The sequence below is a fragment of the Stenella coeruleoalba genome (assembly GCF_951394435.1).
Source record: "Stenella coeruleoalba genome assembly, contig: scaffold_98, whole genome shotgun sequence".
Taxonomy (NCBI): domain Eukaryota; kingdom Metazoa; phylum Chordata; class Mammalia; order Artiodactyla; family Delphinidae; genus Stenella; species Stenella coeruleoalba.
Window position 1 is genome coordinate 559,730 of NW_027646255.1, and position 16,814 is coordinate 576,543.

General features: G+C 44.0%; 2 long non-coding RNA genes across 8 annotated transcripts in view; both read left to right on the plus strand.

The window, feature by feature from the left end:
• LOC307181236 overlaps positions 1 to 16,814 on the plus strand; it is a 1,179,595-nt gene that overhangs the window by 558,163 nt on the left and 604,618 nt on the right. The window lies entirely within an intron of this gene.
• LOC307181237 lies at positions 1,349 to 15,967 on the plus strand. Its single transcript, XR_013826194.1, has 3 exons — positions 1,349 to 1,745; positions 3,244 to 3,325; positions 15,883 to 15,967. It is a non-coding gene; the product is annotated as an uncharacterized lncRNA (long non-coding RNA).

The following is a 16,814-nucleotide window of genomic DNA, read 5'->3' on the forward strand; positions in this document are numbered from 1 at the left end:
AGTTCCTGTGTAGCCAAGTTTACATCCCGTGTATTAGTGATATCTTATGATGTTTCTTTTTCTGTGTGACTTATTTCAGTTAGAATCATCGTACCTGAATCCACTCATTATGCTGCTACGGGCCTGATGACATAGATTTCATTGCTGAGTGATACTGCATTGTACGTAAGTACCACAACTTCTTTATCCATTTTTCACTTTCTGCGATGTTGAACTTGTACTGTAAACGAGGTTCTTGTAAACAGAGGCGTCCCAAACTTTGGGGTGGCTGTGTCTTTTTGATTTTAATTTCCCTAAGCTATAGGACCATAAGTGGCAGTGCCCTAGGCTCTGTTGCTTTGTTTTTTAGATGTTTCAGGAAACACCATACACTTCTCCCGAGTGTCTGTTGGCAATTTACATCCCGCCCATCAGCATAACAAGGCTCCCAGTTCTCCATGGCCTGTCCTGCCTTTCTGGATTTTACACTTTTTTCAGATGGCCCTTTTGACCGGGGGGAAGTGAGACTTCATTGTAGTGCAGATTTCCTTTGCAAGCTTGCTTGGTTGGCCAGAAAGGGCGTATGCGTTTTTTCCTGAATATATTCAGGAAAAAACGCATACGCCCTTTTTGGCCAAGTGCATCATTGTGGACGTTCTGCCTCTTTTCCTATGCTTTCAATGCAATTCCAGTCTACCTCCTGAAATCGGTTTCCTGCAATTCTGCCCCGCTTTCAAGTCCTCTTGGCAGCCTTACTTCAGTCTATTTTTGGACGATAGCTGTCATTTATAACTCTGCAGGTGTGTGAATTACAGTGCCCCTGAGCTCCTTTCTTCAACTCGCTTTCTTTTGAGCTGGCCGCAACACCGCAGGATGGCTTCAGGCCCTAATCTGGTTCCGGCACGGCACGCTGAGCCTTTGGTTAATTCCTCTTCCTGGTGGGAAATGAGAGTTAAATTTGCCCGTCCAGACACCTCCAGCTAGCCTCTCATTGGTTCTCGCTATTCCTGTTCATCTTCCGCAGAAATTGCAAACTGGGCCAAACAGGAGGTTAAAGGGACTGACTCTCCAAGTCGGGAGAGTGTTAGTAAAGCGTCTGGAATGTTGCACCCGAGTACCAGGGTACGAAAACTGAGACATATTTGAACACATCTCCCGATCACATGGTTGATCATACTCTAGGTTCCACATGCATGTTTTAGCTGAAGGAAGAATACCTTAAACCTGGGTAGATGAAACCCGTGGAATGGGTACCATGCAATATGACTTCAAAGGGTCTTCATTTGCTCACCGAACCTCTCCAATCCTATCACTGCTGCGTTTATGCCCCTGTACACATGCTTGATTCTCTTTCGGAGACATAGCAATCCATAGGTTTTAAGATACTTACTAGTCAGGTACATTCTTAGGCGTTTAATATGGGGTGTTGAGTCCATTTCGTTGAGCAAGGAGTAGCTCTTGTCTATTCCATATTTGACTTAAGGAACTTTATCTGTGCTCATTTCAATCTCTGGTTTTATGCAGCACCCCAACTCACCTTTACCCTTAAGCAAGCATAAGTTGGTTTTCTAAATTTGAGTCCCTGTTCTGTTCTGTAATTCAGTTCCTGTGTAGCCAAGTTTACATTCCGTGTATTACTGATATCTTATGATGTTTCTTTTTCTGTGTGACTTACTTCAGTTAGAATCATCATACCTGAATCCACTCATTGTGCTGCTAAGTGCCTGATGACACAGATTTCATTGCTGAGTGATATTGCTTTTTAAGTAAATACCACAACTTCTTTATCCATTTTTCACTTTCTGCGATGTTGAACTTGTACTGTAAACGAGGTTCTTGTAAACAGAGCCGTTCCAAACTTTGGGGTGGCTGTGTCTTTTTGATTTTAATTTCCCTAAGCTATAGGACCATAAGTGGCAGTGCCCTAGGCTCTGTTGCTTTGTTTTTTAGATGTTTCAGGAAACACCATACACTTCTCCAGAGTGTCTGTTGGCAATTTACATCCCGCCCATCAGCATAACAAGGCTCCCAGTTCTCCATGGCCTGTCCTGCCTTTCTGGATTTTACACTTTTTTCAGATGGCCCTTTTGACCGGGGGCAAGTGAGACTTCATTGTAGTGCAGATTTCCTTTGCAAGCTTGCTTGGTTGGCCAAAAAGGGCGTATGCGTTTTTTCCTGAATATATTCAGGAAAAAACGCATACGCCCTTTTTGGCCAAGTGCATCATTGTGGACGTTCTGCCTCTTTTCCTATGCTTTCAATGCAATTCCAGTCTACCTCCTGAAATCGGTTTCCTGCAATTCTGCCCCGCTTTCAAGTCCTCTTGGCAGCCTTACTTCAGTCTATTTTTGGACGATAGCTGTCATTGATAACTCTGCAGGTTTGTGAATTACAGTGCCCCTGAGCTCCTTTCTTCAACTCGCTTTCTTTTGAGCTGGCCGCAACACCGCAGGATGGCTTCAGGCCCTAATCTGGTTCCGGCACGGCACGCTGAGCCTTTGTTTAATTCCTCTTCCTGTTGGGAAATGAGAGTTAAATTTGCCCGTCCAGACACCTCCAGCTAGCCTCTCATTGGTTCTCGCTATTCCTGTTCATCTTCCGCAGAAATTGCAAACTGGGCCAAACAGGAGGTTAAAGGGACTGACTCTCCAAGTCGGGAGAGTGTTAGTAAAGCGTCTGGAATGTTGCACCCGAGTACCAGGGTACGAAAACTGAGACATATTTGAACACATCTCCCGATCACATGGTTGATCATACTCTAGGTTCCACATGCATGTTTTAGCTGAAGGAAGAATACCTTAAACCTGGGTAGATGAAACCCGTGGAATGGGTACCATGCAATATGACTTCAAAGGGTCTTCATTTGCTCACCGAACCTCTCCAATCCTATCACTGCTGCGTTTATGCCCCTGTACACATGCTTGATTCTCTTTCGGAGACATAGCAATCCATAGGTTTTAAGATACTTACTAGTCAGGTACATTCTTAGGCGTTTAATATGGGGTGTTGAGTCCATTTCGTTGAGCAAGGAGTAGCTCTTGTCTATTCCATATTTGACTTAAGGAACTTTATCTGTGCTCATTTCAATCTCTGGTTTTATGCAGCACCCCAACTCACCTTTACCCTTAAGCAAGCATAAGTTGGTTTTCTAAATTTGAGTCCCTGTTCTGTTCTGTAATTCAGTTCCTGTGTAGCCAAGTTTACATTCCGTGTATTACTGATATCTTATGATGTTTCTTTTTCTGTGTGACTTACTTCAGTTAGAATCATCATACCTGAATCCACTCATTGTGCTGCTAAGTGCCTGATGACACAGATTTCATTGCTGAGTGATATTGCTTTTTAAGTAAATACCACAACTTCTTTATCCATTTTTCACTTTCTGCGATGTTGAACTTGTACTGTAAACGAGGTTCTTGTAAACAGAGCCGTTCCAAACTTTGGGGTGGCTGTGTCTTTTTGATTTTAATTTCCCTAAGCTATAGGACCATAAGTGGCAGTGCCCTAGGCTCTGTTGCTTTGTTTTTTAGATGTTTCAGGAAACACCATACACTTCTCCCGAGTGTCTGTTGGCAATTTACATCCCGCCCATCAGCATAACAAGGCTCCCAGTTCTCCATGGCCTGTCCTGCCTTTCTGGATTTTACACTTTTTTCAGATGGCCCTTTTGACCGGGGGGAAGTGAGACTTCATTGTAGTGCAGATTTCCTTTGCAAGTTTGCTTGGTTGGCCAAAAAGGGCATATGCGTTTTTTCCTGAATATATTCAGGAAAAAACGCATACGCCCTTTTTGGCCAAGTGCATCATTGTGGACGTTCTGCCTCTTTTCCTATGCTTTCAATGCAATTCCAGTCTACCTCCTGAAATCGGTTTCCTGCAATTCTGCCCCGCTTTCAAGTCCTCTTGGCAGCCTTACTTCAGTCTATTTTTGGACGATAGCTGTCATTTATAACTCTGCAGGTTTGTGAATTACAGTGCCCCTGAGCTCCTTTCTTCAACTCGCTTTCTTTTGAGCTGGCCGCAACACCGCAGGATGGCTTCAGGCCCTAATCTGATTTCGGTACGGCACGCTCAGCCTTTGGTTATTTCCTCTTCCTGGTGGGAAATGAGAGTTAAATTTGCCCGTCCAGACACCTCCAGCTAGCCTCTCATTGGTTCTCGCTATTCCTGTTCATCTTCCGCAGAAATTGCAAACTGGGCCAAACAGGAGGTTAAAGGCGCTGACTCTCCAAGTGGGGAGAGTGTTAGTAAAGCGTCTGGAATGTTGCACCCGAGTACCAGGGGAGGAAAACTGAGACATATTTGAACACGTCTCCCGATCACATGGTTGATCATACTCTGGGTTCCACATGCATGTTTTAGCTGAAGGAAGAATACCTTAAACCTGGGTAGTTGAAACCCGGGGAGTGGGTACCATGCAATATGACTTCAAAGGGTCTTCATTTGCTCACCGAACCTCTCCAATCCTATCACTGCTGCGTTTATTCCCCTGTACACACGCTTGATTCTCTTTTGGAGACATAGCAATCCATAGGTTTTAAGATACTTACTAGTCAGGTACATTCTTAGGGGTTTAATATGGGGTTTTGAGTCCATTTCGTTGAGCAAGGAGTAGCTCTTGTCTATTCCATATTTGGCTTAAGGAACTTTATCTGTGCTCATTTCAATCTCTGGTTTTATGCAGCACCCCAACTCACCTTTCCCCTTAAGCAAGCATAAGTTGGTTTTCTAAATTTGAGACCCTGTTCTGTTTTGGAATGCAGTTCCTGTGTAGCCAAGTTTACATCCCGTGTATTAGTGATATCTTATGATGTTTCTTTTTCTGTGTGACTTATTTCAGTTAGAATCATCGTACCTGAATCCACTCATTATGCTGCTATGGGCCTGATGACATAGATTTCATTGCTGAGTGTTACTGCATTGTACGTAAGTACCACAAGTTCTTTATCCATTTTTCACTTTCTGCGATGTTGAACTTGTACTGTAAACGAGGTTCTTGTAAACAGAGGCGTCCCAAACTTTGGGGTGGCTGTGTCTTTTTGATTTTAATTTCCCTAAGCTATAGGACCATAAGTGGCAGTGCCCTAGGCTCTGTTGCTTTGTTTTTTAGATGTTTCAGGAAACACCATACACTTCTCCCGAGTGTCTGTTGGCAATTTACATCCCACCCATCAGCATAACAAGGCTCCCAGTTCTCCATGGCCTGTCCTGCCTTTCTGGATTTTACACTTTTTTCAGATGGCCCTTTTGACCGGGGGGAAGTGAGACTTCATTGTAGTGCAGATTGCCTTTGCAAGCTTGCTTGGTTGGCCAAAAAGGGCGTATGCGTTTTTTCCTGAATATATTCAGGAAAAAACGCATACGCCCTTTTTGGCCAAGTGCATCATTGTGGACGTTCTGCCTCTTTTCCTATGCTTGCAATGCAATTCCAGTCTACCTCCTGAAATCGGTTTCCTGCAATTCTGCCCCGCTTTCAAGTCCTCTTGGCAGCCTTACTTCAGTCTATTTTTGGACGATAGCTGTCATTTATAACTCTGCAGGTGTGTGAATTACAGTGCCCCTGAGCTCCTTTCTTCAACTCGCTTTCTTTTGAGCTGGCCGCAACACCGCAGGATGGCTTCAGGCCCTAATATGGTTCCGGCACGGCACGCTGAGCCTTTGGTTAATTCCTCTTCCTGGTGGGAAATGAGAGTTAAATTTGCCCGTCCAGACACCTCCAGCTAGCCTCTCATTGGTTCTCGCTATTCCTGTTCATCTTCCGCAGAAATTGCAAACTGGGCCAAACAGGAGGTTAAAGGGACTGACTCTCCAAGTCGGGAGAGTGTTAGTAAAGCGTCTGGAATGTTGCACCCGAGTACCAGGGTACGAAAACTGAGACATATTTGAACACGTCTCCCGATCACATGGTTGATCATACTCTAGGTTCCACATGCATGTTTTAGCTGAAGGAAGAATACCTTAAACCTGGGTAGTTGAAACCCGTGGAATGGGTACCATGCAATATGACTTCAAAGGGTCTTCATTTGCTCACCGAACCTCTCCAATCCTATCACTGCTGCGTTTATGCCCCTGTACACATGCTTGATTCTCTTTCGGAGACATAGCAATCCCTAGGTTTTAAGATACTTACTAGTCAGGTACATTCTTAGGCGTTTAATATGGGGTGTTGAGTCCATTTCGTTGAGCAAGCAGTAGCTCTTGTCTATTCCATATTTGGCTTAAGGAACTTTATCTGTGCTCATTTCAATCTCTGGTTTTATGCAGCACCCCAACTCACCTTTCCCCTTAAGCAAGCATAAGTTGGTTTTCTAAATTTGAGACCCTGTTCTGTTCTGTAATTCAGTTCCTGTGTAGCCAAGTTTACATTCCGTGTATTACTGATATCTTATGATGTTTCTTTTTCTGTGTGACTTATTTCAGTTAGAATCATCATACCTGAATCCACTCATTGTGCTGCTAAGGGCCTGATGACACAGATTTCATTGCTGAGTGATATTGCTTTGTAAGTAAATACCACAACTTCTTTATCCATTTTTCACTTTCTGCGATGTTGAACTTGTACTGTAAACGAGGTTCTTGTCAACAGAGGCGTCCCAAACTTTGGGGTGGCTGTGTCTTTTTGATTTTAATTTCCCTAAGCTATAGGACCATAAGTCGCAGTGCCCTAGGCTCTGTTGCTTTGTTTTTCAGATGTTTCAGGAAACACCATACACTTCTCCCGAGTGTCTGTTGGCAATTTACATCCCGCCCATCAGCATAACAAGGCTCCCAGTTCTCCATGGCCTGTCCTGCCTTTCTGGATTTTACACTTTTTTCAGATGGCCCTTTTGACCGGGGGGAAGTGAGACTTCATTGTAGTGCAGATTTCCTTTGCAAGCTTGCTTGGTTGGCCAAAAAGGGCGTATGCTTTTTTCCTGAATATATTCAGGAAAAAACGCATACGCCCTTTTTGGCCAAGTGCATCATTGTGGACGTTCTGCCTCTTTTCCTATGCTTTCAATGCAATTCCAGTCTAGCTCCTGAAATCGGTTTCCTGCAATTCTGCCCCGCTTTCAAGTCCTCTTGGCAGCCTTACTTCAGTCTATTTTTGGACGATAGCTGTCATTGATAACTCTGCAGGTTTGTGAATTACAGTGCCCCTGAGCTCCTTTCTTCAACTCGCTTTCTTGTGACCTGGCCGCAACACCGCAGGATGGCTTCAGGCCCTAATCTGGTTCCGGCCCGGCATGCTGAGCCTTTGGTTAATTCCTCTTCCTGGTGGGAAATGAGAGTTAAATTTGTCTGTCCAGACACCTCCAGCTAGCCTCTCATTGGTTCTCGCTATTCCTGTTCATCTTCCGCAGAAATTGCAAACTGGGCCAAACAGGAGGTTAAAGGGACTGACTCTCCAAGTGGGGAGAGTGTTAGTAAAGCGTCTGGAATGTTGCACCCGAGTACCAGGGGAGGAAAACTGAGACATATTGGAACACGTCTCCCGATCACATGGTTGATCATACTCTAGGTTCCACATGCATGTTTTAGCTGAAGGAAGAATACCTTAAACCTGGGTAGTTGAAACCCGTGGAATGGGTACCATGCAATATGACTTCAAAGGGTCTTCATTTGCTCACCGAACCTCTCCAATCCTATCACTGCTGCGTTTATGCCCCTGTACACATGCTTGATTCTCTTTCGGAGACATAGCAATCCATAGGTTTTAAGATACTTACTAGTCAGGTACATTCTTAGGCGTTTAATATGCGGTGTTGAGTCCATTTCGTTGAGCAAGGAGTAGCTCTTGTCTATTCCATATTTGGCTTAAGGAACTTTATCTGTGCTCATTTCAATCTCTGGTTTTATGCAGCACCCCAACTCACCTTTACCCTTAAGCAAGAATAAGTTGGTTTTCTAAATTTGAGACCCTGTTCTGTTCTGTAATTCAGTTCCTGTTTAGCCAAGTTTACATTCCGTGTATTAGTGATATCTTATGATGTTTCTTTTTCTGTGTGACTTATTTCAGTTAGAATCATCATACCTGAATCCACTCATTGTGCTGCTAAGGGCCTGATGACACAGATTTCATTGCTGAGTGATATTGCTTTGTAAGTAAATACCACAACTTCTTTATCCATTTTTCACTTTCTGCGATGTTGAACTTGTACTGTAAACGAGGTTCTTGTAAACAGAGCCGTTCCAAACTTTGGGGTGGCTGTGTCTTTTTGATTTTAATTTCCCTAAGCTATAGGACCATAAGTGGAAGTGCCCTAGGTTCTGTTGCTTTGTTTCCTAGATGTTTCAGGAAACACCATACACTTCTCCCGAGTGTCTGTTGGCAATTTACATCCCGCCCTTCAGCATAACAAGGCTCCCAGTTCTCCATGGCCTGTCCTGCCTTTCTGGATTTTACACTTTTTTCAGATGGCCCTTTTGACCGGGGGGAAGTGAGACTTCATTGTAGTGCAGATTTCCTTTGCAAGCTTGCTTGGTTGGCCAAAAAGGGCGTATGCGTTTTTCCCTGAATATATTCAGGAAAAAACGCATACGCCCTTTTTGGCCAAGTGCATCATTGTGGACGTTCTGCCTCTTTTCCTATGCTTGCAATGCAATTCCAGTCTACCTCCTGAAATCGGTTTCCTGCAATTCTGCCCCGCTTTCAAGTCCTCTTGGCAGCCTTACTTCAGTCTATTTTTGGACGATAGCTGTCATTTATAACTCTGCAGGTTTGTGAATTACAGTGCCCCTGAGCTCCTTTCTTCAACTCGCTTTCTTTTGAGCTGGCCGCAACACCGCAGGATGGCTTCAGGCCCTAATCTGGTTCCGGTACGGCACGCTGAGCCTTTGGTTATTTCCTCTTCCTGGTGGGAAATGAGAGTTAAATTTGCCCGTCCAGACACCTCCAGCTAGCCTCTCATTGGTTCTCGCTATTCCTGTTCATCTTCCACAGAAATTGCAAACTGGGCCAAACAGGAGGTTAAAGGCGCTGACTCTCCAAGTGGGGAGAGTGTTAGTAAAGCGTCTGGAATGTTGCACCCGAGTACCAGGGTACGAAAACTGAGACATATTTGAACACGTCTCCCGATCACATGGTTGATCATACTCTAGGTTCCACATGCATGTTTTAGCTAAAGGAAGAATACCTTAAACCTGGGTAGTTGAAACCCGTGCAATGGGTACCATGCAATATGACTTTAAAGGGTCTTCATTTGCTCACCGAACCTCTCCAATCCTATCACTGCTGCGTTTATGCCCCTGTACACATGCTTGATTCTCTTTCGGAGACATAGCAATCCATAGGTTTTAAGATACTTACTAGTCAGGTACATTCTTAGGCGTTTAATATGGGGTGTTGAGTCCATTTCGTTGAGCAAGGAGTAGCTCTTGTCTATTCCATATTTGGCTTAAGGAAATTTATCTGTGCTCATTTCAATCTCTGGTTTTATGCAGCACCCCAACTCACCTTTACCCTTAAGCAAGAATAAGTTGGTTTTCTAAATTTGAGACCCTGTTCTGTTCTGTAATTCAGTTCCTGTGTAGCCAAGTTTACATTCCGTGTATTACTGATATCTTATGATGTTTCTTTTTCTGTGTGACTTATTTCAGTTAGAATCATCATACCTGAATCCACTCATTGTGCTGCTAAGGGCCTGATGACACAGATTTCATTGCTGAGTGATATTGCTTTGTAAGTAAATACCACAACTTCTTTATCCATTTTTCACTTTCTGCGATGTTGAACTTGTACTGTAAACGAGGTTCTTGTAAACAGAGCCGTTCCAAACTTTGGGGTGGCTGTGTCTTTTTGATTTTAATTTCCCTAAGCTATAGGACCATAAGTGGAAGTGCCCTAGGTTCTGTTGCTTTGTTTTTTAGATGTTTCAGGAAACACCATACACTTCTCCCGAGTGGTTGTTGGCAATTTACATCCCGCCCATCAGCATAACAAGGCTCCCAGTTCTCCATGGCCTGTCCTGCCTTTCTGGATTTTACACTTTTTTCAGATGGCCCTTTTGACCGGGGGGAAGTGAGACTTCATTGTAGTGCAGATTTCCTTTGCAAGCTTGCTTGGTTGGCCAAAAAGGGCGTATGCGTTTTTTCCTGAATATATTCAGGAAAAAACGCATACGCCCTTTTTGGCCAAGTGCATCATTGTGGACGTTCTGCCTCTTTTCCTATGCTTGCAATGCAATTCCAGTCTACCTCCTGAAATCGGTTTCCTGCAATTCTGCCCCGCTTTCAAGTCCTCTTGGCAGCCTTACTTCAGTATATTTTTGGACGATAGCTGTCATTTATAACTCTGCAGGTTTGTGAATTACAGTGCCCCTGAGCTCCTTTCTTCAACTCGCTTTCTTTTGAGCTGGCCGCAACACCGCAGGATGGCTTCAGGCCCTAATCTGGTTCCGGTACGGCACGCTGAGCTTTTGGTTATTTCCTCTTCCTGGTGGGAAATGAGAGTTAAATTTGCCCGTCCAGACACCTCCAGCTAGCCTCTCATTGGTTCTCGCTATTCCTGTTCATCTTCCACAGAAATTGCAAACTGGGCCAAACAGGAGGTTAAAGGCGCTGACTCTCCAAGTGGGGAGAGTGTTAGTAAAGCGTCTGGAATGTTGCACCCGAGTACCAGGGTACGAAAACTGAGACATATTTGAACACGTCTCCCGATCACATGGTTGATCATACTCTAGGTTCCACATGCATGTTTTAGCTTAAGGAAGAATACCTTAAACCTGGGTAGTTGAAACCCGTGGAATGGGTACCATGCAATATGACTTCAAAGGGTCTTCATTTGCTCACCGAACCTCTCCAATCCTATCACTGCTGCGTTTATGCCCCTGTACACATGCTTGATTCTCTTTCGGAGACATAGCAATCCATAGGTTTTAAGATACTTACTAGTCAGGTACATTCTTAGGCGTTTAATATGGGGTGTTGAGTCCATTTCGTTGAGCAAGGAGTAGCTCTTGTCTATTCCATATTTGGCTTAAGGAAATTTATCTGTGCTCATTTCAATCTCTGGTTTTATGCAGCACCCCAACTCACCTTTCCCCTTAAGCAAGAATAAGTTGGTTTTCTAAATTTGAGACCCTGTTCTGTTCTGTAATTCAGTTCCTGTGTAGCCAAGTTTACATTCCGTGTATTACTGATATCTTATGATGTTTCTTTTTCTGTGTGACTTATTTCAGTTAGAATCATCATACCTGAATCCACTCATTGTGCTGCTAAGGGCCTGATGACACAGATTTCATTGCTGAGTGATATTGCTTTGTAAGTAAATACCACAACTTCTTTATCCATTTTTCACTTTCTGCGATGTTGAACTTGTACTGTAAACGAGGTTCTTGTAAACAGAGCCGTTCCAAACTTTGGGGTGGCTGTGTCTTTTTTATTTTAATTTCCCTAAGCTATAGGACCATAAGTGGAAGTGCCCTAGGTTCTGTTGCTTTGTTTTTTAGATGTTTCAGGAAACACCATACACTTCTCCCAAGTGGTTGTTGGCAATTTACATCCCGCCCATCAGCATAACAAGGCTCCCAGTTCTCCATGGCCTGTCCTGCCTTTCTGGATTTTACACTTTTTTCAGATGGCCCTTTTGACCGGGGGGAAGTGAGACTTCATTGTAGTGCAGATTTCCTTTGCAAGCTTGCTTGGTTGGCCAAAAAGGGCGTATGCGTTTTTTCCTGAATATATTCAGGAAAAAACGCATACGCCCTTTTTGGCCAAGTGCATCATTGTGGACGTTCTGCCTCTTTTCCTATGCTTTCAATGCAATTCCAGTCTACCTCCTGAAATCGGTTTCCTGCAATTCTGCCCCGCTTTCAAGTCCTCTTGGCAGCCTTACTTCAGTCTATTTTTGGACAATAGCTGTCATTTATAACTCTGCAGGTTTGTGAATTACAGTGCCCCTGAGCTCCTTTCTTCAACTCGCTTTCTTGTGACCTGGCCGCAACACCGCAGGATGGCTTCAGGCCCTAATCTGGTTCCGGCCCGGCATGCTGAGCCTTTGGTTAATTCCTCTTCCTGGTGGGAAATGAGAGTTAAATTTGCCCGTCCAGACACCTCCACCTAGCCTCTCATTGGTTCTCGCTATTCCTGTTCATCTTCCGCAGAAATTGCAAACTGGGCCAAACAGGAGGTTAAAGGGACTGACTCTCCAAGTGGGGAGAGTGTTAGTAAAGCGTCTGGAATGTTGCACCCGAGTACCAGGGGAGGAAAACTGAGACATATTTGAACACGTCTCCCGTTCACATGGTTGATCATACTCTGGGTTCCACATGCATGTTTTAGCTGAAGGAAGAATACCTTAAACCTGGAGAGTTGAGACCCGTGGAATGGGTACCATGCAATATGACTTCAAAGGGTCTTCATTTGCTCACCGAACCTCTCCAATCCTATCACTGCTGCGTTTATTCCCCTGTACACACGCTTGATTCTCTTTTGGAGACATAGCAATCCATAGGTTTTAAGATACTTACTAGTCAGGTACATTCTTAGGGGTTTAATATGGGGTTTTGAGTCCATTTCGTTGAGCAAGGAGTAGCTCTTGTCTATTCCATATTTGGCTTAAGGAACTTTATCTGTGCTCATTTCAATCTCTGGTTTTATGCAGCACCCCATCTCACCTTTACCCTTAAGCAAGCATAAGTTGGTTTTCTAAATTTGAGACCCTGTTCTGTTTTGGAATGCAGTTCCTGTTTAGCCAAGTTTACATTCCGTGTATTAGTGATATCTTATGATGTTTCTTTTTCTGTGTCACTTATTTCAGTTAGAATCATCGTACCTGAATCCACTCATTATGCTGCTACGGGCCTGATGACATAGATTTCATTGCTGAGTGATATTGCTTTGTAAGTAAATACCACAACTTCTTTATCCATTTTTCACTTTCTGCGATGTTGAACTTGTACTGTAAACGAGGTTCTTGTAAACAGTGCCGTTCCAAACTTTGGGGTGGCTGTGTCTTTTTGATTTTAATTTCCCTAAGCTATAGGACCATAAGTGGCAGTGCCCTAGGTTCTGTTGCTTTGTTTTTTAGATGTTTCAGGAAACACCATACACTTCTCCCGAGTGTCTGTTGGCAATTTACATCCCGCCCATCAGCATAACAAGGCTCCCAGTTCTCCATGGCCTGTTCTGCCTTTCTGGATTTTACACTTTTTTCAGATGGCCCTTTTGACCGGGGGGAAGTGAGACTTCATTGTAGTGCAGATTTCCTTTGCAAGCTTGCTTGGTTGGCCAAAAAGGGCGTATGCGTTTTTTCCTGAATATATTCAGGAAAAAACGCATACGCCCTTTTTGGCCAAGTGCATCATTGTGGACGTTCTGCCTCTTTTCCTATGCTTTCAATGCAATTCCAGTCTACCTCCTGAAATCGGTTTCCTGCAATTCTGCCCCGCTTTCAAGTCCTCTTGGCAGCCTTACTTCAGTCTATTTTTGGACGATAGCTGTCATTTATAACTCTGCAGGTTTGTGAATTACAGTGCCCCTGAGCTCCTTTCTTCAACTCGCTTTCTTTTGAGCTGGCCGCAACACCGCAGGATGGCTTCAGGCCCTAATCTTGTTCCGGTACGGCACGCTGAGCCTTTGGTTATTTCCTCTTCCTGGTGGGAAATGAGAGTTAAATTTGCCCGTCCAGACACCTCCAGCTAGCCTCTCATTGGTTCTCGCTATTCCTGTTCATCTTCCACAGAAATTGCAAACTGGGCCAAACAGGAGGTTAAAGGCGCTGACTCTCCAAGTGGGGAGAGTGTTAGTAAAGCGTCTGGAATGTTGCACCCGAGTACCAGGGTACGAAAACTGAGACATATTTGAACACGTCTCCCAATAACATGGTTGATCATACTCTGGGTTCCACATGCATGTTTTAGCTGAAGGAAGAATACCTTAAACCTGGGTAGTTGAAACCCGTGGAATGGGTACCATGCAATATGACTTCAAAGGGTCTTCATTTGCTCACCGAACCTCTCCAATCCTATCACTGCTGCGTTTATGCCCCTGTACACACGCTTGATTCTCTTTCGGAGACATAGCAATCCATAGGTTTTAAGATACTTACTAGTCAGGTACATTCTTAGGCGTTTAATATGCGGTGTTGAGTCCATATCGTTGAGCAAGGAGTAGCTCTTTTCTATTCCATATTTGACTTAAGGAACTTTATCTGTGCTCATTTCAATCTCTGGTTTTATGCAGCACCCCAACTCACCTTTACCCTTAAGCAAGCATAAGTTGGTTTTCTAAATTTGAGACCCTGTTCTGTTCTGTAATTCAGTTCCTGTGTAGCCAAGTTTACATTTCGTGTATTACTGATATCTTATGATGTTTCTTTTTCTGTGTGACTTACTTCAGTTAGAATCATCATACCTGAATCCACTCATTGTGCTGCTAAGGGCCTGATGACACAGATTTCATTGCTGAGTGATATTGCTTTGTAAGTAAATACCACAACTTCTTTATCCATTTTTCACTTTCTGCGATGTTGAACTTGTACTGTAAACGAGGTTCTTGTAAACAGAGCCGTTCCAAACTTTGGGGTGGCTGTGTCTTTTTGATTTTAATTTCCCTAAGCTATAGGACCATAAGTGGCAGTGCCCTAGGTTCTGTTGCTTTGTTTTTTAGATGTTTCAGGAAACACCATACACTTCTCCCGAGTGTCTGTTGGCAATTTACATCCCGCCCAGCAGCATAACAAGGCTCCCAGTTCTCCATGGCCTGTCCTGCCTTTCTGGATTTTACACTTTTTTCAGATGGCCCTTTTGACCGGGGGGAAGTGAGACTTCATTGTAGTGCAGATTTCCTTTGCAAGCTTGCTTGGTTGGCCAAAAAGGGCGTATGCGTTTTTTCCTGAATATATTCAGGAAAAAACGCATACGCCCTTTTTGGCCAAGTGCATCATTGTGGACGTTCTGCCTCTTTTCCTATGCTTGCAATGCAATTCCAGTCTAGCTCCTGAAATCGGTTTCCTGCAATTCTGCCCCGCTTTCAAGTCCTCTTGGCAGCCTTACTTCAGTCTATTTTTGGACGATAGCTGTCATTTATAACTCTGCAGGTTTGTGAATTACAGTGCCCCTGAGCTCCTTTCTTCAACTCGCTTTCTTTTGAGCTGGCCGCAACACCGCAGGATGGCTTCAGGCCCTAATCTGGTTCCGGTACGGCACGCTGAGCCTTTGGTTATTTCCTCTTCCTGGTGGGAAATGAGAGTTAAATTTGCCCGTCCAGACACCTCCAGCTAGCCTCTCATTGGTTCTCGCTATTCCTGTTCATCTTCCGCAGAAATTGCAAACTGGGCCAAACAGGTGGTTAAAGGCGCTGACTCTCCAAGTGGGGAGAGTGTTAGTAAAGCGTCTGGAATGTTGCACCCGAGTACCAGGGTACGAAAACTGAGACATATTTGAACACGTCTCCCGATCACATGGTTGATCATACTCTAGGTTCCACATGCATGTTTTAGCTGAAGGAAGAATACCTTAAACCTGGGTAGTTGAAACCCGTGGAATGGGTACCATGCAATATGACTTCAAAGGGTCTTCATTTGCTCACCGAACCTCTCCAATCCTATCACTGCTGCGTTTATGCCCCTGTACACATGCTTGATTCTCTTTCGGAGACATAGCAATCCATAGGTTTTAAGATACTTACTAGTCAGGTACATTCTTAGGCGTTTAATATGGGGTGTTGAGTCCATTTCGTTGAGCAAGGAGTAGCTCTTGTCTATTCCATATTTGGCTTAAGGAACTTTATCTGTGCTCATTTCAATCTCTGGTTTTATGCAGCACCCCAACTCACCTTTACCCTTAAGCAAGAATAAGTTGGTTTTCTAAATTTGAGACCCTGTTCTGTTCTGTAATTCAGTTCCTGTGTAGCCAAGTTTACATTCCGTGTATTACTGATATCTTATGATGTTTCTTTTTCTGTGTGACTTATTTCAGTTAGAATCATCATACCTGAATCCACTCATTGTGCTGCTAAGGGCCTGATGACACAGATTTCATTGCTGAGTGATACTGCATTGTACGTAAGTACCACAAGTTCTTTATCCATTTTTCAGTTTCTGCGATGTTGAACTTGTACTGTAAACGAGGTTCTTGTAAACAGAGGCGTCCCAAACTTTGGGGTGGCTGTGTCTTTTTGATTTTAATTTCCCTAAGCTATAGGACCATAAGTGGCAGTGCCCTAGGCTCTGTTGCTTTGTTTTTTAGATGTTTCAGGAAACACCATACACTTCTCCCGAGTGTCTGTTGGCAATTTACATCCCGCCCATCAGCATAACAAGGCTCCCAGTTCTCCATGGCCTGTCCTGCCTTTCTGGATTTTACACTTTTTTCAGATGGCCCTTTTGACCGGGGGGTAGTGAGACTTCATTGTAGTGCAGATTTCCTTTGCAAGCTTGCTTGGTTGGCCAAAAAGGGCGTATGCGTTTTTTCCTGAATATATTCAGGAAAAAACGCATACGCCCTTTTTGGCCAAGTGCATCATTGTGGACGTTCTGCCTCTTTTCCTATGCTTTCAATGCAATTCCAGTCTACCTCCTGAAATCGGTTTCCTGCAATTCTGCCCCGCTTTCAAGTCCTCTTGGCAGCCTTACTTCAGTCTATTTTTGGACGATAGCTGTCATTTATAACTCTGCAGGTTTGTGAATTACAGTGCCCCTGAGCTCCTTTCTTCAACTCGCTTTCTTGTGACCTGGCCGCAACACCGCAGGATGGCTTCAGGCCCTAATCTGGTTCCGGCCCGGCATGCTGAGCCTTTGGTTAATTCCTCTTCCTGGTGGGAAATGAGAGTTAAATTTGCCCGTCCAGACACCTCCAGCTAGCCTCTCATTGGTTCTCGCTATTCCTGTTCATCTTCCGCAGAAATTGCAAACT